The sequence below is a fragment of the Bos indicus x Bos taurus genome, chromosome 20 (assembly GCF_003369695.1).
Source record: "Bos indicus x Bos taurus breed Angus x Brahman F1 hybrid chromosome 20, Bos_hybrid_MaternalHap_v2.0, whole genome shotgun sequence".
Lineage (NCBI taxonomy): Eukaryota > Metazoa > Chordata > Mammalia > Artiodactyla > Bovidae > Bos > Bos indicus x Bos taurus.
In genome coordinates, this window is record NC_040095.1 from 45,141,449 (window position 1) to 45,153,283 (window position 11,835).

The 11,835-nt window shown below is 35.6% G+C and overlaps 1 non-coding gene across 1 annotated transcript; it reads right to left on the reverse strand.

The window, feature by feature from the left end:
• Nucleotides 1-10,909: 10,909 nt before the first annotated feature.
• Nucleotides 10,910-11,013, reverse strand: LOC113879308. Its single transcript, XR_003507280.1, has one exon. It is a non-coding gene; the product is annotated as a U6 spliceosomal RNA (small nuclear RNA).
• Nucleotides 11,014-11,835: the final 822 nt, after the last annotated feature.

Consider the following 11,835-nt stretch of genomic DNA (forward strand, 5'->3'; position numbering starts at 1 on the left):
TTTATCTCAGAGGATCATTGTGGAAATTCAATGAAATATTATATGCAAGTCACTTGGCATATTTCTAGAGTTTTATACATATTCACAAATGTTAGCTATCATTGCAATCACTATCATCACATTTAAACATCTGGGAATGTGTGACTCTCTCAAGAAGTGGTATCTCAAGATTAAACAAGCAACCTCAGCATTGGTATACAGTTAGAAGAAGAGGATCCAGAACATAAAACTGAGTAATATGGACGGCCATGAAAGTACAACTATGAAAATGTCATGCTATAGATAGGAAAAAATGTCAGAGTCCAAGGAAAACAAGGGTCAAAAAATGTCAACTGTATTTAACAATAATGGCATATTAAATGCAATTCAAAATGAAAATAATATATAAAGTTAAAGTTAGCATGTCTTAAGCATGAAGCTTTTGGAAGGTAGTTATGCATGAGTAGTTGCCAGTAATAGATGGTTGGTATCAGCAAAATTTTTACCCATAGAAGATGGCACAGTTTTGGGAATTAAAGAGAACAAAAGAAGGAGAAAAAGAGAAGAAACTGAAAAATGTATCAATTAATTGGTTGGTGTAATCTTGGTATTTTTTTGGAGGAGAGCAAGGTTTGGTTATAAGAGAATTAATGCACTTGTAATCTAAAAGAGAGGAATATTGTCAAATAAATCTTTAGATACTCAAGTTTTGACAATGGCTTCCTTCAGTGGAGTAGTGATGAGTAATATGATCTCTTTGAACTGGTAGGACCAATAAAAATTTATGTTGAAATTGACCCAATTTTTTGGGTCAATGATCCATATTGTGCCACACATAAAATGTTGTAAAATATCAATCATATAATGCATACAGTCACTGGTAAAGAATCTGCCTGCCAATGGAGGAGATTCAGGTTTGATCCCTGCATTGGGAAGATCCCCTGGAGGAGGAAATAGCTACCCAGTCCAGTATTCTTGCCTAGAAAATACAACAGACAGAGGAGCTTGGTGGACTACAGTCCTCGGCATGGCAAAGAGTGGGAGATGACTTAGCCCATGCACACAGTACAGGAACTATTAATATCGATCCTTGAAAAGAGACATTTTACAATGACTTAATCTTGGGCTATTTCTCCCTCCATATATAGATAAAAGTTCGCACAAAAATACAGCTGTCTGCAGTGTCTTCTCATGAATATTGCAGTATTTCAGAGACCATCTCTCCTTCAAATAGAGTCCTCCTTATTGGCATTTGTTCATGTTTAAGTCTCATCAAATTAACAAAAATCCTGCTTATTAGCAAACCTCACATGAATTACCATATTATTTCTCTCCTTTTCTTCATCAACAAACATCTTGAAAAAGCTTTCTACTTTTAATTTCTTTTTATCTTTTGTGATTTTTTTCTCCATTTGCCTCTTAAATTTGAGCATACCTATAGTTTTTTTTTTTTTTTCTTGTTTATAGTTTCTCCTCATTCTGCATATTCTCATGCAGCAATTTGACCTTCAGATGTATTCTCAGTCTGGATGATATGCAGATGCATTCAGCTCAGACTCAAATCCAACTGCTAACATTTCTAGTTCCAAATTAGAAGGTAGGAGGCCAACAGTGAAAATAAGTGGAATGTCAGACAGGTAAACATCTGAAACCATGGCTGCCCTGAAGGCATGTGATGGTAAATTTATACCAGATCCCAAGATTGGAATAATCTTAGTTACAATATGAGACAATATTTTGTGCTGACACAAGATGGTCCACTGGAATCAATATACTGAATAAATCTGAGACTTTGAAAGGAATATACCTTCATGAAAAAAATAGCAAGAAATAAAAAGTGCATTTGTTTACATGACAGAAATTTTCTAAAATGGTAGATGAAGAATGTAAGGCAAACCGTGAAAAGTCATATACCATAATTCTGCTATTTTATAGGATTTGGGTTTTAAATTTACATTATTCCTAGAGTTAAGGAAATACAAAGTCAAAAATTAAAGATATGACTAATTAGTATATCTCCAGAATCTTAATAGAAACAAAAGAAAATATTTTCAACCTAGCCATTCTGATTGATATAAAGTGTTAGTTTGTCTTTCTCCCAGCATCTACATTTACTCAGCAGCTTTAGATAATTCCTTTACTTTAAAAAAAAAAAAAAAAAAACAGTCACAGGAGGCTTGAGAATTCTCTTGTTGTTGTTTTTATTTTTAAAACACTATGGGAAATATTTAAGTATTTTTATATATGCAGAAGAAAGAGCAACAGAAAAAAAAAAAAAAAAAAAAAACTAGAACTGCACAAGTGAGAAAGACCTAAGCATAGGGTGATATTTCAATACTGAAACAGATGGGAGAAGATAGAATCCAATGTAGAGACAGATACAACCTTGCAAAAGAAAAGAGCAGCCAGCCTTTGGAACTGAGGGAAATCAAGCATGTACTCAAAGGAAGTTGCATTTTTTTAACAAAATATACAATGAGATCTTCAAAAAAAGAATGTCTATCTTGTGTCTTCTGATTTTGATAATTTTAATGAAGTACAAGGTAAAGTCAGTAGCTGAAAAAGAGGATAGCAGTGACACAGAGGTGACTGTATGTTGATGACAGCTTGCAATAGCTAATTCATGGGAAGCTTTACGGTATGAGGACTTTGAATGGCAAAGTAGTTTAAATGATTGATAGTGGCTTCATAAAGAGCTGTGATTTTAAAAAGTATTTAATTAGAAGGAATGGGTTTGAAACCCACTTCTACCACTTATTTATTTTGTGACTTTGAGTTTCTGATCATTAATCTGTAAAATTAGAGTAAAAATAATTTATATTCCTATAAGATTGCTAAGTTAGAGACATAATAATAGCTAAAGTGATACACGTGCTATTCAATTAGTTACTTATATTTTTTATTGATTAGTAAGTGGATCTATAGTGACTGAATAAGAAAATAAAGATGTTAACAGAGTAGGAAAATGGCAATGGGTCAAGAGTCATGATATATACACTTTAACTTTTTTAGATCAAAAGTCATCAAGTAAGTAAGGATGAAGTAACGAGTGATAAAAGAGTAAATGATTTTAGTAAAGCAGTCATTATTTAAGATATGGCAGAATTATGCATGATGTCAATGTGCAAAATATAAAAAAAGTTACTATAAAATGGAAAATTACTTTTAAAGATTCTTAGTAGACTTAGGATGTCTTCACCTGCACACTACCCACAATTTAATCAATCTCTGTGTGTGCTTAGCTCTTAACACTCAAATGATATTGCTCTGTTAAGATCTGACATCTAATTTTATTTGATCTAGCAACAACATTCAATATAGTTGAACTGTTTTTCCTTTTTAAAATACATCATTTTAAAATACCGACTCGATGGACGTGAGTTTGAGTGAACTCTGGGTGTTGGTGATAGACAGGGAGGCCTGGCGTGCTGTGATTCATGGGGTCTCAGAGTCAGACATGATTGAGCGACTGAACTGAACTGAACTGAACTGAAAATACTCTTGACTGGCCTCCAAGTTGGTACTTTTTTTCCCCACAGTCCTCCTACATCCTCGTCTGTTCTATCACTATCTTTTATGAAAAAAACTGCCTCTTTTTCAATGATACTAAATACTGAATTTGAATGTCTTCAGTATATAGAAATAGTTTACTTAGCTCTCTAAAAAAGTATAAATTGGGAACATGAGAGCCCCAGTCTATATCCAGAGAAAATTTAATATTCAGAATACTTAGACTGGAAGAGCATATCTTTCTCTACTGTGATGCTGGCTGTTTGAACCACCAAGAATAGCCTTCCATCTGCATGGCTTCCTCTTTCTCATGGTAGGGTCACTAATCATGATTTATTCTTACTAAGAATAAGGAGCCCTTACTAAGGAGTTCTGCATAAGCCATATGTATTTTTCCCAGAACTCTTCTGTTCTAAACTTCTAACGTTATTCTTTTCTGGCCATTGACCTCATAACAGAGTTCTCCACCATAGCACAGAATTTAGAGTATTTCCACACCTTAGACATACATATTGGATAACTAAGTGTATTGCTTGATCTTTGTCTATTAGGAGAATTCCCCATCACCAAACCCCTTCAGAGTCAGCCCAGAGAAAACAGGGGAGGGACTGTAATGAGCTAGCAATCCATTTTCCATAGTGGCAATAGACCATACCAAAATTTCAACCAGGCCTCCTCCTTTCCACCTATATCTATACAAACCTTTGGTTGTAGGGAATCCTTTATGACTCCATGTACAATCATTATCTTCCTTAGTTACATTTATTACCATCAGATCTGCTGGATTATATGCCCAAATAGTAGTCTACATCATGATGTAGCACTCTCTTTATGCTTCATTCAAATCAAGTATCCTTCTAAAATACCATATAAAAACACTGGAACAGTATCCACAAGCCTTCTGAAATTTAAGCAGTTCACTAAAAGACACATCTCATTTTTATTAACTGAAAGTTTGATACATAACAAGTATTCTAAATTAGGAGAATTTCCTCCAATGTTACAGAGCACTAGACTCACATAAGCATCACAAATAACTTCAGATCGATGAATATTTGCAACTTTCTCCCTCACCCTCTAGTTTGCCTGTATCTTCGTAGGTAAGACTACATGCGACTTACTGTTTCCCTGGTCTAGTGAATACGATATCATTAATATAGTGAATCAGCATATTGTTTTCTGGAATATCAGAATGGTCAAGATCTTACTGAACTACATTGTAACAGGGAATAAGAGAGCTAACAGGGTCCTGTGGCAACTTTAACCTTTGCAAACTGAGTGGTAGAAGCAGGAAATTTGTATCAATGATCAGTTTCACTTTTCAAGAGAATGAATTTCTTACCATTCCTACAAATAAGTGAGAATCAAAAATGTTGTAGAAAGGTGAGTGAAATCTAGAATGAATAGGGAAGTATAATATAAATATCAGTTTTCCTTCTAGGATCATTTGTAGCTTCTAGGATCATCTGTAGCATCAAGCAATATGTTGGAGGATATTAAAATTGATCACTATTCTATTCTGCGGGATTTTACTTACTCCTTCTTTCTTAAGAATTGAGCGCCTTTTTTTCTAACAGATTTTTATCCAGTAAGAGCACATGCTATTTAATTGGCTTGAAGGGTAAACTTAAACTGAGTCAATACATCACTCACAGTTACTTGGATTTCATTACTTTCCCTGATTATCAGAGTAAAGGCAATGATTGTAAAATCCTGGCTCCAGTGACTGTGTCTCATCTCTGAACACTGTAAGCTATTCGCAGGGCACTGTGGGGCCAGGGATGGATATTAGGTAACACCACCAGTGTGCCCTCCAAGTCATGAGCTGTAGCAAATCCAGCATCCAGTCCACCTGAGCTGGATTCAAGTCCAAGTGCAAATCCTTGCCCTAGTGGCCCAGTTTAGGCAAATCAATGTCTCTCAAAGATTTGATTACAAGAGTCAGGAGATGGGAAGCAATTAGCAGAGAAATGGCTTTTCTATCTTCCTTCAAGGAACTGACCTGATATCAATGGTTCTCTGTAATCTCATGGAGATATCCTATAATTGAACAACTACACTTTTTTTTTTTTTTTGAGGGTGGGAGACTATGTTCAATTTTATCAAGCACCACACTTTATTTCCTATTCCACTTTTCCCCTCACTTTTGCTTTTGTTTAATTGCTATTCCTCCAATAAAAATGAATATGTGAGATTTGCCTCATATTCTGCTTTCTGGAAAACCAAAGCTAAAACACAGCATTGATGGGACAGGTAGATAAGATAAAATTGAGGGCGGAATAGAAACTGTTTAAACATTTCATATCCTAATGATAATCTGAGGCATAGAATTGGTGCCTTTACTCCCACTTACATTCGAACTCTCACAATATTGTTGAGACTATAGGCCACATTCAAAACAGTAGAATTATGAGTCTTTACTACAGAAGAGACTTTTACAATTTCATTTTCCAAAAACAGTTTTTCTAGTATGAACAGATGCAGCAAATTAATTTTTCTCCTTGTAGAGCTATAAAAATATTGCAAATAACCTGTCAGTTATGACCTTTAGAAATATATTGGTCTTTTAATCTCATAATGGTGAACAAGTAATAAAGTATAGCTGTACATAAATTGTATTTCAACCCCACCCATCCATGAGAATGGATAAAACAAAGAGCAGCAAAATACAGAGTTGTTCAGTACATTCACATACCAGGAATAAAAGAGTGTTTAGTGTACAATTTGTTATCTTTCACATACAGAAAAGACACATGTGACTGATAATCTTGCTATTCTAGTTTGTATATAAACTAGCTTTTTTAACACCATGTTCAGCAACATGTATACCTAAGTTTAAAAGAACTATCCTAATGTTAGAATGAATGCAAAGAGAATAGTGTTTTAATGCGAAATATATGAAACAGTGAAAAGTTCATGCCTACTTGAAGACAACCTTACATGATACTGAAGTTCATGTATCAATACCAATGAAAAGGGGGAATAAAGCATGTTCTTTTATGCTGAATTTAAGGAGATACGTATATTGGAGGCACTTTCTTGTTAATGTTTTAACAGAAGATCATTAAAAATGATCTCTCCTTCAAGAGAATATCTGTACTGTGCATAGTCAGCAGTTTGACACCTGTGTGTCTATGATAAGGCTCCAGATCGGTTTCTCTCAAGTTCTTTGGCAAGGTTAGAGGTTTCAAAGACACCTGTTTGAGTTACTAAACTGCCTTTATGTGGCACCGGGTCCAATGGGAGATCGAGTCTCCAGTCACTCCTGGAAAGCAAAGAAATTGTGGGGCATTGTGGAGAATACTTATACCCTCCTGCTCCCAGCATCTTAGAGTTAAACTGCAGAATCAAAACCATGTTCTAAGCCACAGTTCTGCTTCTAGCATGCTGTGTGTGCTTAGTCATGTCCGACTCTTTTGACCCCACAGACTGCAGCCCGCCAGGCTCCTCCATCCATGGGATTCTCCCGGCAAGAATACTGGAGTGGGTTGCCATACCCTTTTCCAGGGGATCTTCCCTACCCAGGAATTGAACCTGGGTCTCCTGCTCTTTACTGTTACAGGATGCATGTAGGCACACTCAGCTGTTTATTCATGTCTGACTCTTCGTGACCCCAAAAGACCCCACCAGGCTCCTGTGTCCATGGGATTTCCCAGGTAAGAATACTGGGGAGGGTTGCCATTTCCTCCTCCAGGCTTATAAGAATGACAAAATAATTTAGTCTTACTCTGACTAAAACAGAATACTCCATCAAAGCTAGTTAATGATCTTTGCTAATTCATATTTCCTCTATTGGTTATTCACATATTCCAGTTTCAAGCTGCATTTAGGCAGAAACTGATTCTTACACCAGCTGCCAACAGAAAAGAGGAGTCAATGAGCACAGTCATTTTTAATTCCCAAATGTGTTTAACAAGAATGAATGTCACATTTGATCATTTAAACCATCTCTAAGTTTTTGAAAAAAATATATCAAATAAACTGTAAAGAAAAATTAAGAGAATATGGGAAGTGTAGTTAAGTTTAAAACATTTTATTAATGAGTTAAGTCAAATTACAATGAAAAAAGAAAGGAAAAATAACAAAAGTAAAGTTTCAAACCTACCCATAGAATAAAATTTGGAATGATATGTATGTTTCCTATAATGAGTATGAGTGTTTTCTGACTCAATTCCCATGTATGAATAATGGATAAATTAAAAGTTATAAGAAGTACCAAACAGGCAAAAATGCTAGGATACATAAAATCTAAGTATCTATAAAGGAATTGTTACAATAATTTCATTAATTTAGAAGTCAATTTATCCATATTCCCACCAAATGAATTTTCAACAGTATCTAAAGGCTATTAGTTTGAGATCAATTCAGTTCAGTTCAGTCGCTCAGTAGTTTCCGACTCTTTGCGACCCCATGAATTGCAGCACGCCAGGCCTCCCTGTCCATCACCAACTCCCGGAGTACACTCAGACTCACGTCCATCGAGCCAGTGATGCCGTCCAGCCAACTCATCCTCTGTCATCCCCTTCTCCTCCTGCCCCCAATCTCTCCCAGCATCACAGTCTTTTCCAATGAGTCAACTCTTCACATGAGGTGGCCAAAGTACTGGAGTTTCAGCTTTAGCATCATTCCTTCTAAAGAAATCCCAGGGCTGATCTCCTTCAGAATGGACTGGTTGGATCTCCTTGCAGTCCAAGGGACTCTCAAGAGTCTTCTCCAACACCACAGTTCAAAAGCATCAATTCTTCGGTGCTCAGCCTTCTTCACAGTCCAACTCTCACATCCATACATGACCACAGGAAAAACCATAGCCTTGACTAGAAGAACCTTTGTTGGCAAAGTAATGTCTCTGCTTTTGAATATGCTATCTAGATTGGTCATGACTTTCCTTCCAAGGAGTAAGCGTCTTTTAATTTCATGGCTGCAGTCATCACCTGCAGTGATTTTGGAGCCCAAAAAAATAAAGTCTGACACTGTTTCCACTGTCTCCCCATCTATTTCCCATGAAGTGATGGGACCAGATGCCGTGATCTTCATTTTCTGAATGTTGAGCTTTAAGCCAACTTTTTCACTCTCCTCTTTGACTTTCATCAAGAGGCTTTTGCGTTCCTCTTCACTTTCTGCCATAAGGGTGGTGTCATCTGCATATCTGAGGTTATTGATATTTCTCCCCGCAATCTTGATTCCAGCTTGTGTTTCTTCCAGTCCAGCGTTTCTCATGATGTACACAATATATAGCCTTGACATACTCCTTTTCCTATTTGGAACCAGTCTGTTGTTCCACTTCCAGTTCTAACTGTTGCTTCTTGACCTGCATACAGATTTCTCAAGAGGCAGGTCAGGTAGTCTGGTATTCCCATCTCTTTCAGAATTTTCCACAGTTTTTAAACTATTGTGCTAGGACACGTTTAACTGGGATTATGTAAGCCAGGAGGTCCATTGTTTCTGTGAGATATCTCTCACTTACCTCTCCCACATTATAGTGAGAATGACAATTTCCATGTTCCTCTTATTTATTTATTTTCATCTGTATATGCATTTTTTCTCTAATAAAGTGATGACTTCTTCTGCTAGTCTAATTTTTATATTTTGCTTAATTTTATATGAATGTATCTTCCCTTATTAGATTCCTATAAAAATGATATTTTATATTATCTTTTCAAAGGTGTGGGGGTATCCTCAATTATCTCCATAGTTTCATTTGTTTTAATTTTTAAAAATTTTTGGTTGTGCCATGCAGTATGTGGGGTTCCCTGACAAGGGATGAAACCTCTGCCCCTTGCATTAGAATCTCTGCATCTTAACCACTGGAACACCATAGAAGCCTGAACAAACCCTTGTGTCATCATCCGACCTATATTCAGGAAACACTTCATTATAATTTGATGAATCGTAATATTTCATATCAATGACTATGACCAAGAAAACTAGTTTGGTTTGTTGTATATGTTTTATTTGTTATATACATTGTGTGTAGTATGATGATGATTGTAAGAAGTCATGAGAATATTTTTTATTAAATGTATTTTTCCAAATAGCATCATCAATAAATCAAAAAGAACATTTAATAGAATCTAAATTAATATGGAATAAAATATTTATTATTTTGTAGCAATTGACAAATAATTCTACATATTTTGTAAAAATGTAGAGAACCTGGAGAAGCCTAAATGATTTTCAAAGAGAAAACCAATGTTGGAACACATGCACCTGATTTTGAGAGTGTCCATAAATCTACTTCATCACATTGGTATGCTACTGGTGTAAATATAGAAATATAGATTAATGTAACAGAAGATCAGGATATATATACACTCATAAATGATTACTTAATTTTCAACAAAAATACCAATGGAGAAAGGGATGTTTTTAGAACAAATCCTTTGGAACAAGTATATATCCATATGAAACAAATAAATAAATAACCTCAATCTTTACCTTAATCAAACAGAAAATTGGGTCAGAATGCATCATAGACCTATACAGTAAAAACTAGGAATGAAAAATAGCTTTCTAAACTAGAAAAGCAACAGCTAGTGTTGCTTTGGTGAAATTATAAAATTGACTTTATGATTGGACACAAGGTTTTTTCCACTCTCACTAATTCTATTAAATAATGATCTAGAAGTACTAGTTGTGGACTTAGGTAAGCAAAATAAATAAAGACTATGCAAATTGGATAGAAAAAAGCAAAACTGTCTTCATTCACAGTTGACATGTTTGTGTACATTGAATATCTTAAGGAATCTATTAAAAAAGCTATTAAAACTTGCAAATTTGTTTAGCAAGGAAACAGTACAATATCAATATATGGAAGTCCATTGTCTTTCTGTGTTCTAGCAAGGAAAAACTGGAAACTGAACATTTGAAAAATGTCATTTAGTGTAGCATCAACAAACATGAATATTTTGTGATATATTTGATCCAATATATGTTAAGTGCTGAGAATTAGAAATTATAAAGCATTACTGAGATAAATTAGAAAAAAATACTAAAATAGAGACTTAATTGTTCCTCTGTAGACTTAATGGAGTTTTTTAATGAAGAAATAATCAAACATTCTAAAATTTATATATAAATGCAAATGATCTAAGATAGCTAAACAATTTTGGAAGAGAGCATTCCCTGTATAATTTTAAGACTAATTATAAAGCTACTATAATTAAAACAGTGTAATATTGGCATAAGGATAAACAAACAGAATAGGGAAAGTGAAAGCGTTAGTTGCTCAGCTGTGTCCAACTCTTTGTGACCCCATGGACTGTAGCCCACCAGGCTCCTCTGTCCATGGGATTCTCCAGGCAAAAATACTGGAGTGGGTTGCCATTCCCTTCTCCAGGGTATCTTCCTGATCCAGGGATTGAACCCAGGTCTCCTGCATTGCAGGCAGATTCTTTACTATCTGAACCACCAAGGAAGCCCTAAAACTACGGAATGCTTCACAAATTGCATCTCATTCTTGCACAGGGGCCATGCTAATCTTTTCTGTATCACTCCAATTTTACTACATGTGCTTCAGAATAGAGAGTCTAGGTATAAACTCATACATCTATGGGCAAAAAAGCTAAGATTATTCAGGAAGCAAATGATGATGCTCTAGCGTATATGATGATGGAACATGCAAAGCAGATACAAAATAAGAACTACTCTGAAGTTAGTAAGATATTAACATACATGTCATGTGTGAGCTTTTCAGATCTTTATGTAAGTGTCATCGCAACAGGAGGGAGGGATTTGAAGGAGGAAAAGTTCGTAAAAGACATGGAGTAACAGAAGAATTAGATAGAATAAGCTGCATTTCAAAAAAGAGCAACTTACTCTGTGTCAGAACAAAGACATTAAAGGCGTGTTTTGATTATTTCACAAAATGATCTACAACTGATACTCTGCAAAAGTTGAAAACTTTAAGAAGAAATCAGATAAGCAATGTTGCAAATACTATGCCATATTCACAATTTACTGACTACAAACTATGTGTGTGTGCTTATGTGTGTGATTGAGAGAAAAACTCTCTGATATTCCCTTCTAGCTATTTAGGAGATATAGGATCTTTGATGTCTCTTAGGAATATATACCAGCTTACCTGGTAGCTCAGCTGGTAAAGAATCGCGTGCAATACAGAAGACCTCAGCTGGATTCCTGGATTGGGAAGATCTGCTTGAGAAGGGATAGGCCACCCACTCCAGGATTCTTTGGCTTCCCTGGTGGCTCAGCTGGTAAAGAATCCGCTTGCAATGTGGGAGACCTCCATTCCATCCCTGGGTTTGGAAGAACTCCTGGAGAAGGGAATGGCTGGCTACCCACTCCAATATTCTGGCCTGGAGAATTCTGGGGTCACAAAGAATCATA